The sequence below is a fragment of the Cuculus canorus genome, chromosome 5, assembly GCF_017976375.1.
Source record: "Cuculus canorus isolate bCucCan1 chromosome 5, bCucCan1.pri, whole genome shotgun sequence".
Lineage (NCBI taxonomy): Eukaryota > Metazoa > Chordata > Aves > Cuculiformes > Cuculidae > Cuculus > Cuculus canorus.
In genome coordinates, this window is record NC_071405.1 from 14,065,384 (window position 1) to 14,090,565 (window position 25,182).

General features: G+C 41.1%; 1 protein-coding gene and 1 long non-coding RNA gene across 2 annotated transcripts in view; both read left to right on the plus strand.

The window, feature by feature from the left end:
* The first annotated feature begins 4,060 nt into the window (after window positions 1-4,060).
* SMIM38 (small integral membrane protein 38) overlaps window positions 4,061-25,182 on the plus strand; it is a 37,249-nt gene continuing 16,127 nt past the window's right edge. Inside the window, exon 1 of the mRNA XM_054066735.1 lies at window positions 4,061-12,810. The gene's annotated coding sequence lies outside the window, so the exon portion shown is untranslated. The remainder of the gene's footprint in view (window positions 12,811-25,182) is intronic.
* Window positions 15,291-25,182, plus strand: part of LOC128852220 (uncharacterized) — a 59,550-nt gene continuing 49,658 nt past the window's right edge. The window contains exon 1 of the long non-coding RNA XR_008449933.1: window positions 15,291-16,626. This is a non-coding gene — a long non-coding RNA (uncharacterized LOC128852220). The remainder of the gene's footprint in view (window positions 16,627-25,182) is intronic.

Consider the following 25,182-nt stretch of genomic DNA (forward strand, 5'->3'; position numbering starts at 1 on the left):
AACAAGTTGGATTTCAGCAAAATACTAAATATGAGGGATGCTTCCTAACTCTGCTTCCTAAAAGTTACAGACTCCCTTCGCTTGAGTATCCTTTCAGGAAGGGTTTGAGAGTCACCTGCTACAGCTGTGTCTGAGTGTTTGTGAACCTGCCCCTGCTTGGTGACGCCTCAGCTGGTCCCTAAGATCCTGTCCCGCCTACCTCTCTGTGGTTTCACTGGAAAGAATTCCCATGGCTGTAACAAACCTTGCTTTTGTTGTTACAGGATGTGCTGTTGGTTCCAGCTAATGCCTTACAAATGTTTACAGCATGCGAGTATTTTAAAAGTAGGGATAGCAATTAAAATATGTTCCTTCGGTTTCCCACTGTAAACAGGAAGATGACAGTTATGTGTATGTGTTCTGGTGCTCAGTCAGCATCCCTGGGCCCTGCTCTGTTTCCCCATAGTTCTCCATGCAGTTCTCTCTGCTGGGTTCTCTTCAGTCTCAGTTCTACATCTCTTGCTGTTTTGGGCAAGAGGAGGAATGTACTGTCCTTCTCCTGGTTTGTGTTCGCTCACTGGCAAGCCGAGCGCATCAGATAACCTGATCTTTCCCTTGGTGAGAACAATTAATTTGTGTGTCTTCTCTGCTTCCTACTGGTTGTTAAAATGTGTAACGCTTATACCTTTGGCACTTCAGCTCTTCTATAAACTCAGTTCGGTGAATGAATTAAAAAGTTATTACCAGGTCACTGATGCTGTATAATACGTAGAAGCAGCTAGAACACCTTACAAAAGGTGATGCTGTATTGTTGGGAGTTACATTAATTGAAATTGGTCTGATGTTTCACTGAAACCACTGGAAGACAGTTTAGGATCTGAAGCCTTTCAGTGAGAACTGAGCACTTACACACTGATGGAGAGAAAAGGAGATGGTCCAGAGAATTAAGCATGTTTAGCATTGTCTGTCAGTTTGTAGAAGTGTGGGCTAATGTGTGTCTGAACTGCGAACTGGGCTTTCTTGCATCCTCCACAGATACTGTCACTTTTTTAAACATAAAATAGACCACAGAGTAGCTAAATGAAGAAGTTAAGGTCATGAGAAATCTGTTCCTGATTCAGCAATAAATTCCAGATCCTCAGGCTTCCTTTATTGTGAACTTTCTATTTCATTCTGTTCTTAAACATTTTTTATATTTGTAGAACTATTTCCCAGCATAAAATTCTCAAGAAGGGTGGTAGGACGTGAACAGGTTGCCTAAGGAAGTCGTGGATGCCTCTTGCCTGGAAGTCTTCAAGGCCAGGTTGGATTGGACTGTGAGCAGCCTGGTTTGGTGGGAGGTGTCCCTGCGCATGGCAGGGGTTTGGAACTGGATGATCTTTAGGGTCCCTTCCAACCCAAACCATTCTATGATTCTATAATAAGTGTGTGTGTTTTCTAAAAGCCTTAGTTAACTACAGTTGTTGCAGTTCTGGAGGAAATCTGTGGTATACTGTTACCTCTGTCATCTATGCAATTGTTTGCCAAAGGTAGCAAAATGATATTTTGTCATAAATCATCTCTGTTATCTACTATGAGGGAATACTTAAAATATTTTTTCTAACTTGGTTCCGGCCATTTTTGTAGTTTATTTGCATTGTTTTTCACATCTAGTTCTATAACTAATTTTTTTTTTTTCAGAGCATTTGTGTAGGAAATGGTTTATTGATGTTGATTGGCTTTTCAACTTCGAACTGTAAGTTGAAGATGATTGCAGCTTGTCCCTTTCTTTCATGCTAGAAATTTCCTTATAACAGTCTCAGTCATCTTTTTTCCATTAAGCTAGTCGAGCAGGTGGTGTCTTTGTTGTGTACTAATACTTTCATGGCCCCCATCATTGCATTATTTTGAGTGTCTCCCAAGTACTTTCTTGAAAACATCCTGTTGGAATAGGAAAATATTACTGTCCTTATTTTGTAGATGATCAGCTGAGATATTTGGTGATCTGCCCACAGCTGAGCTTGAAATCCGTGGGAGAGTTAAGAATAAAACCTGTAGTCCCTGCTCGCTGCCTTTGCTAACAGCAGTACTGGGTTTTTTTTTTTCAACAGCTGCGAACTTCATTTTTATGTTCATAAGATGATGTTGACATTTCCACATCAATTGGTTTGTAATTTTGCTCCTGCCTATTCTTTTATGTAGCTTTTTTTGTTCACTTTCATTTAAAATGGCGTAAGAAATACTGGAAGCTCTTTACTACTAACTTTACTTATTTCCCAGCCCCTTAACTACACCCTCTGCTTGTTTCCCACCTTGTCAAAAGAGGAGGGAGGACTATTACTCATTTGCCATCTGACTTTAAAACTATTTAGTAGGGACAATATGAGGCTGGCATATGTGCTAGAAGTTCAGTAAACGTAAGTAGAGAGCTAGATTCCAGTGGTTAAGGTACTGCTGTAGCTGTACAGTGGTACAGGAGAAAATACACGATGCCCAGCTTAAACAGCAGTTGTTCGACAGCTCCAATTTTAAGTTCTGTTAGACCTGAAACTCACTCCAAGAATGCTTGAGATTTTCTTTAGCCTCGTCTTCCATTGCACTGCTTGTATTTTGTTCTTTTAGGTGAGTGAGTGCTCTGGCTTATCAAAGCTGTTGAGTGCTGACAGCATCATACTGAATTCGGAAAACTGTCCAAGAGGCCAGTTGCCCTGCATGATCTTGCATGATCTTGCAGACAAGGGATTATCAGCATTTTGGAGATTGGAAATTCATGTCAAAATAGAAAATGGAGTGTGTTTTTAAGACCTAGGTCTATTGTCTAGCAGATGTGTATCTGTGTAATGTGAAATACAATCTCTAATGCAAATAGAAGTTGCTGGGCTGGATGCAGAAATTACTGAGTCAAATTTTGAAGATCATGTTACATAGCCTTGCCACATCAGGTAAGCATAAAAATAGAAATCCCTTCTGGTCTTAAAGTTAGGGTTATTGTGTAGGAATCTGGCTAAAATCAGACTGGGTTCTGTTAACTTCCAGAAAAGAATTACATTTTTGTGTGCAATACAAGATGGTAACACTATAGCGTTGAAATGGGTAGTGGTGGTGGTGTAAGTGACCTTCTACAACGAGTGTCTGACTGAGGTGAGGCAGAAAGCCGGTCTGGCTGTAGTATGTTATGATGTTAGCTCTCCTTCTTGCGTTTAGGAATAAGTTGGCTCCATACACATTGTGCTTAGCCATTGCCAGTGCTCTTTTTCATTAAGTAATAATCTTAGAAAGTAAAACTTCAGTCTTTAATGTGTCTTCCCTTACCTGTTTAATAGCAGCGAAAATAATCTTGTATTTCACCAACTCTACAAGTGCTTAGTTTCCAGCATCCTGGATAATTGATGGTTTCTCTGAAAAGACTTGAACAATTACTTGTGTAGAAACATAGCTCTAAAGAAATTCTCTGCAAAATCAAAGGTGAAGGTGTTAAACCCAGACAATGAAACCTAGATCAAAGTAGCCAGCAGACAGGGCCATAAGAAGAGCAGATTGTCCTTTAAGCTACACCATGTTGTGTAAGGTATCTCTAATCAGATTTCATGAAGAAAGCAAAGCTATTCTTCCTGGCGTAATTCAATCAGAGCCCTCAGCTAGATCAGCAGGAAAAGCACCTGCCTTCCTTGCTTTAGATTTGGTTTATAGACCCCAGTTTTTGATAGGAGTTGGTTAATCCATAACCCAAGCATGTGGCCGCAGCAACACCTGCCATGCAGGTGAGCTTTTAGTCTTGTTACTATACAAATATAGTATATATTTTTGTATTATCCTTGCACACATCCACACCCAATGGTGATCATAATAAGTAGGAGAATTTAATAAAATGAGATCATAAATGTCTAATGTACTTTTTTTGTTGGGCAATAAAATTGCCCACATGTTGTAATTGAGGTCTGAAGTGAACTTGCTCACTGGGGCCTCTCTAGGGTACATTACATAGACTCATAGAGCATGTGAATAAATATTTTTCATGCTCTGCTTTTCCTCCTATTTTGTCTAATGGCCTTTTCTCCTTAACTCTGCTCCATAACAGTTGGTGCCCACTATGTTATCTACTGCCATCAAACTCAACCCTTTAAATTAAGGAAAATATCTTGATTGAGACCCTCCTCGGTGACTATTAAACTTTTGCCTCTGACGGTTTTCGAAGTCTTTATTTTCTAGTCTCTGGAGTGACCCTGTTATAGTCCTGTAGGGATCTGTACAGTTGGGCTCCTGTACTTCCTAATTGTGCAGATACTGGAAAGCGAAGTGTGGGCTTGAAGGTTTGCATTCAAAGCTTAACAGTTCTAAAACTCACCCATATTGTATAGGTGGCCACCATGAAATTTAGTTCTGGAGCACTTTAGGTTCAGTTCTGCCCCAAAGTTTCAGTCATGCAATTTCTGATTTACACAGAGAGGCATTACCTCGATTTTCACCACACACTCATGAACAGATGTCTGGGGAGAACCACACTGAGTTTACTAAATGAGGAAGGGTTGAATTAAAGCCCATATAGATAAGATGGTGTTTCAGATAAAAAGGGTTGTGACCCAACAGCGTATGTAAGAATCCCACTGAGAGGAAGGCAATTTCATTGTTTAAGGAGGAATTTTGCAAGATTTGTGCCAGCTCTGTTATGGCTTTTTTTAATTCTGTGGCCACCAGCGTGCTGGTGTGCTAACAGACTGAGCAGAAAACAGAACTAATGTTTTACAGAACACTGCACTGTATCATTTTACAGCACAAGTTCTTGAACAAATGTTTGCAAGGATCTAGCTCTGCTATTCCCTTGCAGTTGTTTCCCCCCCCAGCAATTTGACACTAGCTTGTGCTCTGACATGAGGCAGTCCAAGGGGTGTTATGGTGCCTCATGGCCTTCCTTGATGCTGCTTTTCCATGGCCTTTGGTGATGGCTCTGCTGTTACTTTATAGGATTGAAGTAAATACTTTCCCATAGAAAGGATGCTTTGGCTGTTGTGTCATTAGATCTGATTCCATCTTGTACCACGTAAATGGTGTTCAGGCTCAAGTAAGATGAGTAAAGCGCTGCCATTTGATTTTGGTAGTACCTTACTGCAGAGGTGGGCTGGCCAGTGGCGTTAATAGGTCTGGAGCCCTTTGACTGACCAACAAAATCTCTGCTGTCATATGTACTTCAAGTTATCTTGCAGGGTTTTGTTTACAGCACTGCACAGTCTTTCTGTCAGTATTGTATCTTCTTAGCTGTTTAATTGTGGCTTAGAAATTAATACTCATGGTGGGTCAGGCACAATGCTCTAAAATACTTTTGCAATAAGTTTTAAAAAACTGAGTTAGGTGATCTATCACAGAAGACACTGAGAGGACACCAAGTCTGCTCTGTAAGCTCCTTGAGGCAGAAATCTTATCTCTTGCAGTCAGAATAGGAAAGAAGACAAGGAAAGAAAGCTTTTCAGAGAAGAGGGCGAGACAAAATGTCTTTGGGCACAAGAATTTCTCTTGGAAGTAGAGTCTGAACCAAAATCCTACATTTGTCACTTTGTTACCTCTAGTAGACCTCTCCTCAGTAATTTTGACCTAAGTTCTAACTTTGGTCCTCGGCAAGCGTGTCTTAATTTGCTGTTATGGTGGTGGTTTTCTTTCCAGCAGTTTTCCCACCTTTTGCTGTAAAGGTCTTCTTATTATCTTGATAGGTTGTCTCATCATAGATACCATACTCTGTGATCTGTTGACACTGTTTAAGAAGGAAATTGTTTGCACAGGACTCACTTGCAGAGCTTCCCAGTCACAAACTGGTGCTGGAGCAGGAAATGGGAACATCAGGAGATTTCATTTCAGGCGCTGTAATCTCACTTGGAGACCCTGATTTGCAGAGGTTCGTAGACTTTGGGTAGCAGGACACAGTTGTGGGTGCATCTGCATGCTGGAAAGTCCAGGGAGAAGTGCAGTCACACAGAGGGGCAACCTTACCTCCTTCCCCTGCCCAGAGGAGAGGCGGGAGCCCAGGATGGTCTTTTCCCCTGGAAGCAGCAGCGCTGAAGGTGTCTGTCTCTTCCAATGAGGTGTAGAGGAGAGGCCGGCTTTGGACAGGAGAATGTGGAGGTGGGAGAGGGCTTTTAGAGGATGTATGAATGGAGGTGTGAGGCTATAAAGATGGAGATCACAGATATTTATATGACCCAAGACTTAGCTTTGTGAGTTTGTATTTAATGTGTATTGATGAGCTGAATTTCAGCCTTAGCTATTACAGAAAATTGGGGAACTGGGAAAAAGAAGACATTAAAAAAAATCAAAATCCTGTACGAAGATATAAAGACTGCTTTTGTATATTTATTTTCTTCTATATTTTTTTTAACATTCTATTTTTCTTCCTTCTTTGTTGGGCATGACAGGATATTTTAAATTCTTTAGTTGCGATTATAGCCAGCAGAGGGAGATCAAGACCCCATGTTAGACTCCAACCATGCAGGCTGAGCTGTATGATCAGCACTCGTGGATGCACTTAATGGAACATTCTCAGCATAGTTAAGTCCTGGAGCCTGAATCAAGGGGTCGAAATACAATCAGGTTTAGTTTTTTTATGGCTAAACATAAGGAGGCATGTTTTGAGGCAGCAAGTCATAAGTAATACACGTCTGCACCAAAATGTTTGTATCTTGAACATTTCTGCATTGTGCTTGGAGTATAAAAATGTGAGTAAGAACGCCAAACTTCTTAAAAACTGGCAAATCCAGTTTCATCATCTCATCTGGATGAAATATAGTTAAATGCCATGAACTGCTAACAAGTCCCAAAACAACCTCTGAGAACCCTGGAGAGTGGCAGTGGACAAAACATTTTGAAAATAGCCTCTAAATTTTTTAACACCATGGTCAAACTTTCTTGTAGACAGTTCTTGCGAAAGCAGTTAATTCTTTCTTTAGTTTTTTAGTGTATATTCTAGGATCTGTGCATTCCCGCTACATCTCATGTGCCAGAACAAGAATAATAATGAAATATGTGAAAATAAATCGAGCAGCGCTGGGCTTCCTTTAAGCCTGTAATTGTGGTTCCTCTGTGACAATAAGCTCTCAACTGAGCCTTCATCCATTGAGCAGTCAGCATGTTTTATGCCATCTCAAGCTGGTAAATGAGAATGTAAACCACATTTTAAAGTAATTCATTCTATAAACTGGTCTTGCAAATTTTAAATTACAGTAATTTGAGTAGATGTGCATGTTGTTGCCCTTGCAACAGAGGCAGATTCTTCAGAACTGAGCAACTTGTTCTTGTGTGCAAACACATACTGTCAAAAACTCCTTTTCTAGTTTCTTTCATTTCTTTAAATCAGCATTCTGCAAATGTGTATTTTTACTGCAAGGGAAGCTGAAGTGTTTAAATGCTTGAAGACGTAATTATAGATGGAGCGAATCTTAAGATACAAGTAACAGCATTTCCCTTTCTCACTTAAACCTGATGGGCTAACACTTGTGTTTATATACTGCTGCAAACTTAATTTAGATGTAGTAGTAAGGACTGAGACAAGTTGTGCTTTGTAAAGAAACCAAAGAAAGGAACTGAACAGACCCTGAGTGAAAACAGTGAGGGGAATCAGCGTGTCTGGCATTGACATAATACTGCGAAATCAATGCTTTGATCAACTATAAAGCATAACAGCTGTGTGAAAGGTTTGCTGGGGTTAGCTGGCATTATCTTGTGTAAAGGAAAGTACATTGTAAACCAGTAAAAGTTAACTGCCAGAGCCCAATAACGTTTTTGTGACTGGGAATTAAGATAAATTTTTGCTTCTGTTGGCAGAATGATAAAAAGAACTGGGGCCATTTTGCATACAGGTGAAAGAAGGCGGCGATGCCCTGTGTTCCACAGAGGCCAAGGCACCGCAGGTACGCAAAGTAGTTCAGCTACCAGTGCTGCCTTTAATGGAACTGGATCATTTTTTACCTGGTTAGTTATCGACTGGGAGGAGATGACTTCGGAAATGGGCAATACCAGAAAGCGTCATAGGGTGGCAGCAGAGCATTTACCACGTGTAAGCAGAAATTACTGTATTTTTGCATAGTTTTTATATAGGTATCTGAAAATGAGCTCTCAGGAGGGCAGCTATGGTCAAAGTGCTCTGTGCTTGAAAAGAGGTTTCTCTCCAAAAGTGTTTGCATGTGTCTACGTATGTGTATTTGTATATAATATATTTATGTGTAAGCTCACGCATACATGTACACATAAAAACTATGTCTCTGCGGCATCTGAAGGTTTTAACTTTGTGATAGAGAAGTGAGAAGCTTTAATGTGATCACTACAACTACCATCTCCCAAATTCGATCCCGTATCCCTGGCAGTTCAAGCTTGTTCCTAGATAGATTGCTTGGTGCCAGGGTGAATAAAGCCATGTAATTTTTCTAAATTACTTTTCTGCTGGAAGGAGTCAAATGGCTCTGTGAACGTGGCCAGCAGCAGTCACTTTCACCAAAACTGATAGTTTTTGTTAGTCGTATCTGCCTCTTTGTAATAAACGTCTGAACAGCAGGATAGTTGGTATTTGGTATCCTTTTAGGAAGGAATTGACCTCTCTGTATTTATTCTACAATGTAAATATTGAGTCGTTTTGCTGAATAATGTGGATGGTGCTTGGAGGGCTTCGAAAATACTGTCCTTTTTTTGGAACTAGAATCTAAGCATCTTTTGGGTGTGTTCATTCAGTGAAGAGGCAGAGCATTTGTTTTTGTTGTTTAACATTGGCTCTGGAGGGGGTTGATGCTGTACACCTCACAATATAGTCCTCACAAAGAAATGTGTTTTGGCCTTGGGGAGGACACAAAATGTAGCATGCATGAGTACTAACATGCATGTTTCCTTTTCATCTCATACAATATGAAGTTACAACATTGCTAACTTTTGCTATTTTTTTGAGAGTTGTTGCTATTGTAAGTAAATATCTTACCTGGTGACGGGAGGCAGTCTTTGAGACATCAGCACTGATTTGGTAGGTCAGAATGGGCACATCTCTCTTGGCAATGGCATAATATGCTTTCTGTGAGAAATGTAAGCTAACACATCACTTAGGGAGCAATTAGAGGTAGGTGTTATAACCGAGAGCTGCCTAGGGGTGGGTGTAAAACGGAGAATGGGGAAAGATGGCAATGACGGTATGATAGCAATGAAACTTCATTCCTTATAGTTGGCCCAGATATCATGAGTTTATCACATTAGATGATCTTCCTTGTATCTGCAGTGATTTAACCACAGTGAATTTGGTTCATCCCTGCCATTTTCTGTCATTAATGTAAGCAATTCCCTTGTTAATTATTGCATCAGCTCTGTGATTATTTGTGTTTGCCTGTAGTGGGGGGAAATGTCCCCTCGTGTAGTTTCATTATTTGCTTCCATGCTTTGTGCTAACTTTTGCAGAACATTAAGATGTAGACTGGAAATGACGGGAATTATGGTACAGAAGGTCAAGTGTACGAACTCTTACGATACCTCTCTTTGGCACTAACATGCGTACTAAGAATGCAGTCGTTGGTGAGAGTGTGATGGTAGAAACAACATTGAGCTTTTCATCTGTAGAGAATTTATGTGAAGTCACTCTGGGAATATGTCAGCCTGCAGTGATTAAGAGAATAGGTGGTAGGAAATGAAGGTGAGTAATGGGAGTGCTGTCAATTCTTTGTTTGTAGCACATGTAGCAGAATTTTCTTGTTTTCTTTTGGACAAAGACACTGAGGGCAGGCTGATACTGAAAAACTTATAAGGCTATTTATTAGAAATCTATTATACCTTTTTTAGTATCAATATTTTATGCCCATTTCAAGACTACGAGTGCTACTTCTGTCTCTTTGAAGAGTCAGCTCTCTAAATATCAACTTTGTAACCCTTAGTTAATTAATAGTTTTTTTGAACAAATTGCCTCTGGCTTTCATTTTCTTCCCATTCACAGATTTGTCAACGTGATTGCAGAAAAAAACCTGCAGTACTGATTGTCCCGTGCCTATTTTACATGCTGACAATGGAAAAACTTTCTTTTTCCCACAAGTTTGCAATGACATTCTCGTCTTCTCTAGGGGTTACTGCAAGAGGATGACCACCACTTCCTCCCAGTTAAACTTCCCTGTGTCAAAGATATTTGATCATTTTCAGTGGGTGGAAAAAAGCAGTTAGCAGGCTGATAGTTGCATGCGTGCCTCTGCAGGCGGTTGCAAAGGATGCTATGTTAGGCCAAATCTCCAGCAGACATAAAAACATCATGTTAGCAAAATAGCATGAGGATCTGTAAGATAAGCACTGACTGGTGTGTAGAGTCCCTACAGCCTCTGTGACTGCAGCCAAAGGTCAGATCTGCTAACAACACTCACAAGAATTCCTGAAGGTTCCCTTGGATCTGCCTTGGATTCAGCAAAAGTGCATCCAAACCTCACGTGTTTAAAGGGGTGGTTTTTATGCTCGGTGACTTGCCTGTTTTAATGAAAGTTCATTTAAGCTAGAAGGCTTCAGACTGTGTGATTAGGAAAGACTACACAAATTCTTGACGGAGCAGGTACCATGGTTTTCAAGAAGGGCGACCCAAGTCATCAAAGCACTCATGTATTTTTGGGGCATTTGGATATGAAATGCACTTACTCTGAAGGGACATCTCTGCGTAGACAGGAAAGCAATGTATGTGTGACCACATGAGTGCTAGTGGCGTCTGGCAGCTTGAGGTGCCTTAGTGTTCTACGATTTATTCTGTTCTTGTGGTGGAAGTGATTTCCCAGGAAAGTGGAGATGTAAGACTAGTAGAGGAATTCACTTGAATCTACACTGAATATAGCAATATTAGCTATAATGCTGACAGCTGGTGGTACCAGTATCTCTGCACATGGTAAATAGCTGTTAGTAATCCGTGTGGTTGTGTTAATACCATGAATTCTGCTGTAATGCTCTTTAGGATGTTTCAGATAAGTTTTGATCATAGATACCCAAAGATGCATCTGAGCTTCTTTTTATTCAGCGTTTTGAATGTTCTTGTTTAAGTCCTGACTCTTGTCAGTGGTAAATTGGGGGCCCAATTATAAGTCAGGGGTTTATGCCTCTTTTCCAATGTAGCACAAACATTGGAATTTCAGGTAATCTTACAAAAGGAAATTAATGATTGTGTAGTGCTAATATCTTTCCATCATTTTTGTCCATTTCCTCTCCCACAATTCACCAGCAGAGGGCTGAAGGACTTACTACCTACGCTGCTTAAATTCATGGGTAAAGTACTCAAACTCCCCTTCTGCAAGAACTGTTTCTGACAGGTTGATTGCAGATCTAAACCACTGTGCTTTCTGAGTGCGTGAAGCATGCTGCATACCATACTAAGCTAGCAGGTATAGCCTCTCCATATCTGAGTAATGTTCACAGCAAGATGCCCCTTTTCAAACAGCATGGCATTTTGAAGCATTATTGTTTTACTTCAGAGTTGCCAAGTGGATGCCTTTCTGCAATGTGCCGTTTTAAGCTTGAACTGTCTGATAGTTACTGCTCTGCATGAGGAAGATAAGTAGATAAAGTGGCTGCAATCATCTGTCTTGATCTGAAACTGATGTCTCTTTCTACAGCAGCCTTGGCTGGCTGCGCAGCGCACGCTCGGGGAAGTTCTTCTATGCTTCTTGTTGTGTGCCCTGCTGAGTTGGGTTAAAACCAGGACTTTGTATTATGAGAATGTAGCCAAAGGTGGAAACTTGAGCTTCATGGGAAAGAAAACAGATCCTTTTGGCATCTCAGAATGGTTAGTCCTTGTAATAACCCAATATGATTTTTTCCTGACTAGAAGACTGGGATTCTGAGCTCCAGCTTTAAGAGTGGTAGTAATTAATCTACTACTCTGCAGAATTTGTGGTTAGGTTGCTTTACAGCTGTTTTGCAGAAGAAGGAATTATTGATTCTTAGTCTACTAAAGAACCTGAAAGATTCAGTGGCCTTTTGTCTGCCATGCCATGTACTCTGAAAATAGCAGGCAATGTCATTGTGGGGGTTTTTTTGACCCTAAAAGCAGATTGGCAACATGCCTTTGGCCTAGCTTTTCCTATTTGCTAAGTGCTTTGCTGCTAAGAAAATGCTGTGAATAATTGCTATAAAATTATCAGTAAAAAACATTTTGATGCTAAATGCATTCAGAATCAGTTTTTTTAAATGGTTTTCAGGGTGTCTTCCCGAGTATTTTGAATCTCTTCTGTATCAGAATATTTTCTCTCTTCTACAAATTCCAACAAAAAAAGCCAACTTCTACAAATCGAATGTTTTCCTAATTGTATTTAGGCAGCTCAATGAAGAGAAAGGAGGTATGATTTACTCCTAAGTGCCCTAAGAAAATATGTAGGCAAGACTTGAATAAAAACAAAATTACCACCACAATTTACTTTTTCATCAATGCCTGGAATAAAAATATGATTACATTTCATGATATTAAATTTGTTTGAAATAAGTGATTTTCAAAAGAATTAGTGATTTAGGTTCTATAATGTTTGACATGTTTCTTATGTGCTTTCTGGTCTTTGTTTTGCAAAGACAGATAAATATGATTGATATCAGTCTGGAGAGCGTTTACCTAGAGCAAAGGCAGCTTCTTTTTATTCTCAACTTCTTATGATAGTGAGTTGAGGCTGGTTAAGATTGGGGCTGTGTTCTATTAGTACACAGAACAGTAAATAATCACTGTCCTAAAGAAACTGTAACCTAAAAAGGCAGTGTGAGGGAAGGGACATACAGAGAACTAATGATATAATAACATGAATTGCAGTAGCTTTTTTTCTTTTTCAGATAAGGTATCTTCTGGGGAAGAAGTGGATTAGTGGAGGAAAGGAGCTGGCTGAGCCTGTGCAGGAGGTAAAGGACGATGGGTTGAAGCTGAGGTGAAAAAACTGAGAAGGGAGTGAAGAAAAGTGACTCTAAACTGGGCGAACAATGATGTCTGACTGGGGACCGTTTTTCGTTCTATTGGGAAGCACAGGGTGTTTTTACAAGTATATTTATGTGTACATATGCATGTGAGTGTTCAGTAGCAGACAGTGGTTTCTCAGCAAGCATATCTGTATGAATATTTAGCAACAGCTTTATCATTGTACTAGATTTTCATTCTTGTTTTGGGACCAGCATGAAGGACAGAATATCCAAGACACATACTTTTTCAAACTTGGCTTCCTGTGCCTCCTCAGTAGAGGGCACAAGGTGAGATACTGCCCCAACAGCAGACGTCTGACATGGTCAGAGGTGGAATATCGGGCAGTTGAGGGAAGACCTGACTTGGTGTAAGGCAATGAAATATTTTTATGGCATTGGTTTTCATATAAAGATTATAAAGCCAACTCCATTTTTCTGTGTATCATGGAGTTCAGCAACAACTTTAGTTTCCAAGATCCCCAAATCCTTTTTAAAGCTGTATACATTTTCTGTCTCTCTTCAGAGACGTTATTTCTTGGACATGGTTCACCATTCAGAAATAAATTTGGGGTGTAAGGGTTTGTGTTGGGCGTCTCTAGAGTGTTATGGTCTAACCTCAAAATTTTTGTTAATTTCCTTCTCATTCATTGATGGGAAAAAGAACAGGTGAGTTGGGAACTTTCTTGAGTTTCAAAATCCAAAGCACACAAGGGCCTATTCTCTTTGCAGTGAGCATCTCTGCTGAAGTGCTCAGAAAAAAAAGCCAGGGCATGAAACACTAGATTTTTCTTCCACAGATTAGGGATGGGTTTGGAGTTATTTTGTCATTTAGGCAGGAAAATTGATTATTGTTAATAATGCTACTTCTAATGTTTCATTGTAATTTTATTTTAAGGAAGTGTTTAAGCATTAAGCATTTTTCCCACAGCGGTGAAACAATGTACCTTTCCCTGCCAAAGATCACGTTCACATATATCCTCCTCATTCCTGTAGCTGAAAGGTGAAATTTGGAATTTTTCCAGCAGCCTGGCTGCCAATTTACCATCATTGATCATTATCAGGAGTCGTTTGACTGAGGTGTCTGATGTGTAGCAAAGCATGTTCTTGGCTGTATGTGATTTTAGCTGTTTCAAGTCTTGGGGTCCTGCTTGTACTGGTTTATGGAAGGCTGCTCTTTGTGACTGATTGTAGTTTGCTGAGAGAGAGCTCCTGTGATATAATTAAGTCTTATTGCGCTAATTAGTTGGGGGGTATGTGTGATGGTGGGGAGGGAGTTTGCTGTCGCCCATGCCATAAGTACAATACCTAATCCAATTCCTTGGCCCTCAGTGGAAGTTCAGTTATTGAATTCAATGAGAGGGTGCTCTTTCGACTTAATGCTCAACTGTGTCCCCAAAACGTTAAGAACGGTATTATGAGATTGTGAGTTACTGACATTTAGTGTAATCCTCATAGAGTTAAGTGGAGGGAGAGAGAAAGGGGGAAAGGGAGAGAGAGAGAGGGGGAAAGGGAGAGAGAGAGAGGGGGAAAGGGAGAGAGAGAGAGGGGGAAAGGGAGAGAGAGAGAGGGGGAAAGGGAGAGAGAGAGAGAGGGGGAAAGGGAGAGAGAGAGAGAGGGGGAAAGGGAGAGAGAGAGAGAGGGGGAAAGGGAGAGAGAGAGAGGGGGAAAGGGAGAGAGAGAGAGGAAAGAGAGAGAGAGAGGGGGAAAGAGAGAGAGAGAGAGGGGGAAGAGAGAGAGGGGGAAGAGAGAGAGAGAGTGAGGGGGAAAGAGAGAGAGAGAGGGGGAAAGAGAGAGAGAGGGGGAAAGAGAGAGAGAGAGGGGGACAGGGAGAGAGAGAGAGGGGGGAAAGGGAGAGAGAGAGAGAGGGGGAAAGGGAGAGAGAGAGAGAGGGGGAAAGGGAGAGAGAGAGGGGGAAAGGGAGAGAGAGAGGGGGGAAAGGGAGAGAGAGAGGGGGAAAGGGAGAGAGAGAGAGGGGGAAAGGGAGAGAGAGAGAGAGGGGGAAAGGGAGAGAGAGAGAGGGGGAAAGGGAGAGAGAGAGAGAGAGGGGGAAAGGGAGAGAGAGAGAGAGCGGGGGAAAGGGAGAGAGAGAGAGGGGGGGAAGGGGGAGAGAGAGAGGAGGAAAGAGAGAGAGAGGAGGAAAGAGAGAGAGAGAGAGGAGGAAAGAGAGAGAGAGAGGAGGAAAGAGAGAGAGAGGAGGAAAGAGAGAGAGAGGGGGAAAGAGAGAGGGGGAAAGGGAGAGAGAGAGAGAGAGGGGGAAAGGGAGAGAGAGGGGGAAGAGAGAGTGGGAAGAGAGAGAGAGTGGGAAGAGAGAGGGGGGAGAGAGAGAGAGAGGGGGGAAGAGAGAGAGAGAGGGGGGAAGAGAGAGAGAGAGGGGGGAAGAGAGAGAGGGGGGGAAGAGAGAGAGGGGGAAGAGAGAGAGAGAGTGAGAGTGAGAGAGAAGGAAAGAGAGTCCCCAGCAGAAGCTCTTAACTTCAGTTGAAGAGAAATCAGATTTTTGTCATGTAAAGGTATTTAATACCTAAGAGTCTACCAGTAAGGGAGAATGCAAGAGCTTGTCCCATTGCGGTAATGCACAAGATCCTGTAAATGGTCTGGATGCTGGTTTGAGTTAACTCCTCAGCCCAAAATTTCATCACTAGTGAGTGCAGTGTGGTGCTTTTTGCCTGTGACGGCTAAGCACTTGGACTCAGCATCACACTTCGACTCAGTGTCGTGTTTCGGCAGTGTAACTAGTAAGCTAAGATATAAAACCAGAAGGAATTTTAAAAATTCAATTGATCTTAGTATTTTATGATCCTTCCATTTGATTTAGTGATGCTTATTTAATTTCATGTTTTTCAGTTCTGCACTGTTAGGATTACATATGCCATATGAGAATTTGTTTAAAGATCATTTTTATTGGAAGTAAAATAAAAACTGGAAACCTTTCTGTTATTCTAAGGCTTTATAACAGCTTGTTTGTACAAAATCTAAATTTGGAACCAGATTTGACTTGTCCTTTAAAACAATAACAGCCTCAGAACACTGCTAATAAATGCTGGGGATTTGTCAGTGCTCAAACAAGTTTGACGATATTTGAATTATTAGCCTTTACACTGTTGGAGTTCGGGCTATGGGTCTGCTTTGTACTTTCCTAAAATGCATATCAGCTATACTTATTGTTCATAGCTGCCCATACTTTTTTGATATTTCCATCTATTAATCATTTGTTAACCCTTTATAAACCATTTATAAATGTACCCTGAATGAAAAAATCGTGTGACCTTTCAGTTTTTGCCTCAAGTTTAATATTAAAGGCAAGTCCAAGGTCAAGATGGGCACAGGGACCTCTTTAGGGGAGCTGGTGTGGTTTATATTTTGGCCAGTCAGCTGAGGAACCACGTGGAACTAAAATTAGTAAAGTGTGTGCAGTGAAGAAAGTTCACACAGTGTAATACGCTGTGGGCAGTATTAGCGTTGATTTACCCAATCTGTTAATGGTGTGGTCTGTCCAGACCTTTGGAACATTCCTTAGCTCCTTATTTAATGTAGGAGGAATCATTTCTGAAATTAGCATATAAATTGTTCAGAGTCAGCAGCCCTTTAAAATGCTGTTCTACCTTTGTGTCATGGCACAATAACTGTTTCATAAAAACATAAAAGCCCCGATCAGGCATGTTCTCATGGAGAAGCTCTCAACTTTAGATTGCATGCTGAAAAAGTGCATAAACCTGAGAAAATTCATTAAGTTTAATATGGGGAAATGGTCAGGATTTGATTTGGGTAAGTTGTATTTATTTAGTCATGTTAATGAGGGGAAATGTATTATGATAAGGAAACATCTGGCAAGGTCTATTCATGTCGAAGGTTTTTGTATATGTAATTGAAACTGGAGGCTTTTCTGACTTTGACATTAATTTCTTTCTTTCCTGGGGCTTCCACATAACATGTCTATAAGCCATGGTGCATTCATTCCAGGGCTCAACCCAACTGAGACTGCTCCTGGTACCGAGCACCAGGTTCCTGTAGGGATCTTGTTGGAGGCAAATCCTCCAGCCCAGCTGTTCTTTTCTTATTGGCTGTTCTGAAGTCCTGTACTTACTTGTTCCCAGTTTAGTTGCCAAGAGTAACATACAGTGCCCTGTTCTTAGGTTATCATATTCAAGGAAAGATAATATAATGTGAATTTCTGCAGGAACTGGAAACTTGCTTTTTAGAAAGACTATATGCGTACACAGAGATGGAAAATAAATGACTGTGCAGTGTGGTAGGTTTATTTGGCATGAATCTGAGATGACCACACTGAGCAGTGAAGCCAATAAAATCGTTGTACTACAGAATCATGTGTTCTGAACATGCCATATACTTTACAGAAAAACTATTTCAGGAATGTTGTTAGAGTTTTATATGCTTATCTGGTACTTATTTTTTGCCCAGGTGCTTTAATGAAAATGAAATCAATTGCCCAGGTCACAGAGAAAAAGAAATGGGAAGTGATGTAATTAGAGAAGGTTCTAAAATGATCAAAAATACCATTTTTATATGTAGCTGAATAATAATTTTAAGTTAGCATATTTCATTACCTCCCAAGGGTTAAATATGGAATTGTTACTGAAAATGCCATATTGAAAAGCTTTTTCCATCCCACAAAGTTTGGCTTGTGGCCAGGAAAGCCTTCAAGATGCTGGATCTTAAATTTGTCATGGTCCCAGTGTCCATCCTGTATGTCACCCTGTCCTTTGGAAGAAAGCATGTGTTTCAGAGGAGGGGGGGAGAGGACGTCTTTTTACTAATAAATAGTGAAGAACTGTTCAAGAAGGGGGGGAAAAAAAAGCAACAAAACAAAACCCATCTCCCTCAAAACAGAAGAAGTTGCTTACCTTGTGCTAGACTAGGGCATGAAAAGAGTATTTTTATAAATACTTTATCCTCTCTTCTGTTTGCATAACTTCAATGCAATTTTGCACGTGGGCAGCCCCAGTGACCTTCTGATAGCGGCTTGTTTTACTTGTAGTGTGAGGATCTCAAAACAGTAGTCGCTTGTTTGGCTTTTGTTTGCTTTTTTTAAAAAAGCCCTTTATTTAAAAGTCCTAACACAGATGGCTAAACATAGGAATACTGATAGGTGCAAAGTTACGTGCGGTGCGCAGGGTTTGTGTTCTGTGCTAGAGCTCTGCCTGGTGTTTGTGGGCCATCAGCTTCGTTCAGAACAAAAGTTGCAGTAACAACGTGACAGGCAAATGGTATGGCTTGAGGTAGAACACAGGACTCCTGCCTTTTATTTGTACATTCCAGTTGGGGTGAAATGGGTACGCTAAGCCTTCCCGCTAGAGTGAGCGATAGCAGTTATTTTGTGACCGTGAGCTTAGCAACTGAAGACTTGCATTGATTTCACAGCCTTTAGAGAGTGTCTGATCCAAAGATAACCGTGCTCAAAAGTGTCAGAATGTACTGGATGAATCAGTGCAGGCCGTTGTTCATGCAAACGTGATCTGTGCAAACGGATTGTAGCGCTTTTGGACAGGCACAGATTTGGAGAGGTGCTGGGCAAAGCCTCAACACTCTTTTCTGCACACCTACCGCACCTCTGCCGTAGCACGCTGGGGCCCCAGAGCTGCCTCTGCCAAGTTGGGGATGAGAGTTGTGATTCTGACAAGTACATCTCTGGTCTCAGCCTTGAGATTATTTCCCTGTGTTTGTGACTTGGGTCTGACTCTTATTGGGTCTGACTTCCCCAAGTCAGACCTAATCCTGCTACATGAGAACTTGCTGCATTCACTACAAGCTTGCGTAGTATTTGTGGGGCGGAGTTCTATTCTTATAGTCTATGTGTCGTAACAATCACAATTCTTTTGAGTAGTCCATGGTAGAAAAAGGGCTTTGAATTTTCTTATCTGTGCTTCTCTGATATTTTGTGACTCGTAAATGATGTATGCTTGTTTTTATCTTTTTCTTTAAAAATATTTCTGCTTCAGTGGCACTTGAAATGTTTGAAGGGTTTCCCCCCTCCCTTATTACTCAATTTAATTGGAATTATGGTGCCTATCAAAAAGTATTACTGCAAGGTGACCTGGAAATAATCATTTCCTTTCATCTATACCAAACATTTGTAGATCGTTAAAATGTCACAAATAAAAAAGGTCTTATTCACAAAGAAATGGCTTTATATGAGCACAGTAAAATATGAGATTTCATTATATACAAAAAGGCTACGTTCTGTATTCCTGGCTCACAGAGCAAACTTCCAACACATGTGGAATGCATGGCAGGATGTAGGACCCTCTAAGGGCTACATACAGATATGTGGAGGGGAAGAGAAGGCGGGGGGGGAAAGAAAGCACTTGTGGGTCTGAGGAAACGACCCCTTTCAGGAACAAATGGAGCATGTGCTCTGCGTCTCTGGGAGGATTTGTGCGGAGATCGCGCTCTCCATGTGCGTGCATTCCTCTGAATCAGACAGGTGTTAAAGTGAAATGGTGCCCAGAGGACACAGCACCCTCCTATGCTATCAGCAGCCTAACCACATGACGGCTCCAAAAGCAGCCAAGCACAACTGCTGAGGGGTTTGCCAAGGGGTTAGATGCCAAATGCTGCGAGAAGAGTATCCTTGCCAGCTTGGCACCTTTAGGCCATGTGGCTGCTGCTGGCATGGAGTTGTCATTGTAATGTGCTGGGGAGAAAGGAACGAGAAACTGTCTTAATAGTTCCTTGTGAATGAAGTTCTCTTATTGTCATGAATATAAAATATTAATTACCTTACAAATGCATTTGGGAAGCTGTGCATGGCTTTGGCATCCATCCAGACTTGCAGTGGCAAAATCAGAGGATTGCTTCCTGGCAGTTAAATTTATGTGTATCCCCCAGCATCGCGCTGGAAATAACAGGGAACTATTCAGAAACAATTGACGTCTGGGAAAAGATGTTCATTGGCTTCTGGGATCTGGATCAGTCCCTGAGCTGGTGCATTAGGAGTGGGTTTAACCAATGCTGTAATATTTTGGCACCTGTTGCAGTTTTTGGCAGTGGCACAGGACAGCTTGGATAGCATTGTGGCTGGAGTAGCGAGCATGTGTCTAATGCCCTTCCCAGAAAAAAATGACTTGGTGCCCTTAACGCCTTTCCTATTGCTTTCCTTCCACTTTCTCTTCCCTTATTCATCAAGCTGCTGTTAGTGGTTATCACTGCATGCAGACAAGCATCTACCGGCACCTTCAAAGCAAACAAATCAAGGATGAAGCAAGCAGAGAACAGGATTTGGGAGAGTTCTGCGTTATATATTCCCGCTGCTTTTTGCATTTGATTTTGAATCGTTTGGCTCTGAATTTTGAAGTAGTGTGATAAACAAAGAACTCCAGGCAAAATGATATTAGTATATTTGCTAGTGTCTGAAATGTAATCAGAAGAGGAGTATTTGGGTTTATAAATACGTTAAAATAACCAAGTGTGTATCTTCAAGAAGAGGATTCAATGGACCCATTAAAGGAAGTCTCTGCCTACATGTCTCTGCACTGATTGTACATCTCTGAATGGCTGCTGGCCAGCAAAGCTCTTAAGTGCATGCTTAACTCTCAGCACAGCTTGGCTACAGCAATGTTGCTAACTTTGGCATGTGAGCTTCTATGCGTTTGGGGCATTCACATGCCTAGTGTTAAGCACATGCTTAATATGCCCTTCTGGATACCTCTCTTTCTTCTGTCCTCAGGCCAGTAGCCAGGGGTATGAGTCCAGTTTCCACCTCAGTTTCCTGCTCCTGTAGAAGATATTGAAGGTGTCAGTAGGGCCGCACATCGCTTACAGCTCTGAGTTCTTTACCTTTTATTGGTACTTCTGTACGTCAGTAACGTCAGCCCCCTGAATAAGGTTACGAAGCCTACCAATACTGTTTGCACTTTACTTTTCCTGCTGCCTTAGAATCGGCCCAAGGATTCCCAGGGATCTCTTGAATGTGGTTTAAAATCTGTTAATCAAAACATGCTTTCTTTTCTGAAGATGTCTGTAAGTGACTGCAGTCACCAATACATTAGGCTCTGCTGGACTGACCCATTCTTACAGATTAGTAGGTTTATTAGATATAATGAGATTGCTCTTGAAGGCCTCATTGTTTTAAATCACTGTTTTATACTAGCAGTACAGTCTGTGCAGAATTTAGTGTTGTTGAAAGTGTCTCCTCAAGTAACACATGTGAAATTGCATCAGAGGCAGAGAGCATTGTAGGAAAACAGCACACTTGGATATCACACCTAAAATCCACATTGCTGTGTCGCTCTTGTGTGCGGTTTTGCTGATGGATAGTCTGAGAGCTAAGTGTGTTAAAATTTATCATTGTGTTTGCTGCCTTGTGAAAAATCAGTCTTGAGAGCTGGGGTGGTTAGATTTGAATAGCAAGTCCTCCGGTCCTTACTGTGGTTCTTGTAATTACAACTTAGCTTTGTTATCTAGAAAGTCAATAGGAGGTCTTGGTCTTCCTCTCTCTGTGTATAGATTTCAAGCAAGATGAACGCTGGTAAAGGGAGCTCAGCTGATAAACTCTTAAATGATAAATGAGGAGAACTTAATGAAATATAACCTAATTGTCACAGCTCAGATCTCATTAAGTACCTCTCCCAACATCTTCGGTTTAAAAAAATAATTAAAAGAGAAAGTAAAAATTCCATCAGTAACAAACAACTGTGCTCTTAAGTAAAGTCCAAGCAAGAAAACTCTGCAAAATATTCCAGTATGTGCAGTTCAGAGTCCACTCAGATATTTTTCCAGACTATAATCTGCATCAGAAAGTTGCTAGACAAATAACTCTGATTCTCTCCAGCAGCTTCTTGGTATGCCTGTGGTGGGATTCCAAAGAGGAATAGCTGGCAGATTGTTGTGTTTTGTTTTTACCTTCACCAAAGGCTATTTTTATTACAGGGCTCATAGTGCATCTCTGGTCTTCAGTAGCTGCACTAATTTATTTTAAGGAAGTTAATTTCTTGGAGATCATAAAAATATCCAGATGGGGAAAAATTATCCTGTTTTGAGAAAGCTCTTATCTGTTGCATGGCTTTCTAAATAGCCCACAGAAGTTCACTTATGGGCTAAGACCCAAATTTCCTTTTAAAAAAAAAAAAAAAAAAGACAAAAATGCAAGTTTGAGAAATACTTTCAAATATCATTGTCCAGCTTTTTGCCCCTGGGGGAGGAAGTGAGAAATTTAGAAAGCACCACATGTGACAGATGCTGCTCAAGATGCTTAACACATTACTTAGAGATCCTCTGTAACCATCATGTTGTGAGTAATAAAAGAATGTGGATGGGATGGGAGAGGAACGGTCCGGATTTACTGTAACCACATCTGTAGCCTCACCACTCTCACATGATGTAAAGAGGTCAACAAATTCCTTCCAGTTCCTGGAGTATTACTACATGTCTCTCTGCAGTGCAAGGCAGCATCAGCTTAGGGGAGCCCTCAGGTTACCTCCAAGTGAGCTGGCATGTCGGTAGTAGGTTACCACACAGGGATACTAGCTGCAGTGCCAGAAACAGTAAAGCTCTGTTACTGCCATACATAGTTAATTAGCTCGGGTGTCACACCGAGCAAACACAGCTATATTGCTTCTGGTTCTGCAGCTAAGTTAATTGAGGCTGGCTTGGGGATCTTTGCCCCAATGTGCGGTGCAGACATACCCAGGAATGCACTCCTATTGTTGACTGAATACTGTATTTTCTCATAAATGTGGCAGGAGTATAATTGCAGGGTGGAAAAAGAAGGCCAATATACATTCACTTCGCTTTAGAAACTAAATTAAACCTTTGACTTAACTCACTTCTATACCAGCTCCCTGCAGGCATTTCTACAGGCTTCATTAGTGCCAACCTAGAGGCCATGGAAAAGGTCTTACAAAAGACTAGCCAGGATGCCAGTCACAGACCCAGATCCTGCTGCTACAGAATACAATCTGCCTCTTGGCACCTCGGGCTTGCAGCTGCCAGGCACTCTCCTTATGTGGTCACTGGTGTTGGCTCGGAGGCTGGAGCAGATAGACGAGGAGGGCTGAGGGGGAACACATTCATCACTGCCAGCAATGAGTGGAGGCAGTGCCAAGTCACTATGTAACCAGGCACATGTGCCAATTTGCTCAGTAATTGGATTGCTATTTGAAAAATTAAAGCGGTGTCTAGAAAATTCTAACCTTTGCGTTTATGAAGTATGAAGTTTGCAGCCGAAAGGCTGAACAGGAAGAATGGAGGTGATCAAACAGAGTTGTTTAAGGACAGCAAACACAGGGAGTAATTTGATTACTTTCAAAAGCGTTACACCAGCCTCAGTAGCAGCCTGGCTGTACCAGAGAGACAAAGAGCAAGACACAGTGCAGTGGAAAGCTGTAACCCATTGCTTACTAAGGAAAATTAGTGCAGACTTGTCAGATGAAAGTGATTTGTAGAAAGAAAACATAATTAGAGGGAAAAGCCCGATATACTTGCTGTAATTATATTCCCCTCCCCCCCCAAAGAGAAAAAAGTGTTAATGGGCATTATTATATCTTTTTGGTTTTTTCCTCAGCCTATGAATTTGATGTTTCTGTCTACTTCATACATCACTCTCAAGTACAGTTAGTGAACAAATCCTATGTGCTAATATTAAGCGTAAATGATATTGAATTATCCAGCTACAGAGGGAATTTTGTATTCAGAAGTATACCTCACCACAAGGCATTTCTGCTCCTCCTGAAGTAAAATTCAGACCTTGCTTTGGCTCTGGTAGAAACCTAATTATATAAAAAATATAATTACGTAAATAGTTCTTCAGGCATTTCATTATCTTTGCAGTTGAGCTCTCTAACTTGCCCATGTTCAGCTGAAAACATTGAGTGCATGGATACCATGGATTATAAATTGTTCCTGAGATAATATTTGTAGTTTAAAATATAATCCAGTTGCTAGTAGACGTATAAAAGTAGTGCCTGCGTTCTTCATCACTGTTAAGCAGAAATTCAAGCTGGAAGCTCTGTATTTACAATAATAAAAAGTAAAAGTCTATAGACTCATACTGAGGAAGAACTATTTGGAACCTCTGTGAAATGTCTGATTATTTCTCATGCACTCGGTCGTGGTAGAATGAGGTTAACACATGTCAAAGCAGACGCTGAGGAAATTTTGGGTTACATTTCTGCCCCTAGATGGAGTATTCTGCACACTTTTGGGTGGGTTTTTTTTTTTTTTTTTGATACTTGTGGAGAATGGAGCTGTGTTAGAAGCCTTGAAATGCCTCTTGTTCTGAATTCCCTTTACAGTGTATCAAGTGCTGCCCATTGGGACTGGACTAACTGGGTCTCAGAGATCATTTAGTAGAGAAAAAATCAAAATAGGATTTGTTTGTATAATTGATCAGATGCTATAAAGGCCGCTACACTTTCTTAGTGTCTCCTGTTCATTGGTTAGTGATACGTACATACCTAAAAAAACCAAGAAGCCTGTACTTAAATTGTCACTAATTACTATGTAGCATCTTATATTTGCAGTTTGCGGTGATGAATATTTTACTGATTTTCATGGTATTCCCTTCTCTTCCTGTGCTGTGAATACCATGGTAACCTTAGCCACTTGTAAAACATTTTAATAGTGACCACTGTAATATAGTGGTTGTGTGCAAACAGCATGCACCGTTGCTTCAGAGGTGTTTGTAACACTTTGTTTTTGTCCTAATTGGAATAAAATGTTGCCGGATTTCAGGAACTGAATCCTGAACTTGCCAAACAGGGAGCTGAAAGTAGGTTCTCCTGTTCTCCTGCTTCCGTCTTTGATCATCTCTGGAGTTTCATTGATACATTCCTACTCAGCACTCCCGAGTTTAGTGAACCATGGCTCCAGAAAGCAGAGAGTTGCTTGGGAAAAGCATTCGGCTCCAGATGCTGTGCTTGGAGGCGGGGGTGGGTGTCAGATTAGAAGCCAGCTTTTGAAAAACCTAGATTGTTTTGTGTTGTGTGAGTGAGAATTCAGCTGTAGGCTCTTAGCTCAGGTATGTTCACATGTGGGCTTCTGGTTTAGCCCGCTATAACAGGAGGGACCAGCTGCAAAGTTTGTCCCTGGACTGGGAGCTGAATTCCTGCAGAATCCAGGATTTTGGTTTGGACCTTTTTAGATATGATGTAAATGCCAGCAGCTTCCTAACAACTGTTCTTGAAGCTCAGAGCAAAATTTAGAGCAGACCCTTGTGAGTTAGGGAATTGCACAAGATATCCCTTCTCAGAACAGAAAGAAAAAGTCCAACAAAACCTAAGCCATCTGACCAGAGTCCTGAGAAATGCTTTCCAGCTTTCAAAGAAAGAAAGGGTCTTAATTCAGATTTGCCGGAATCGTCTAATT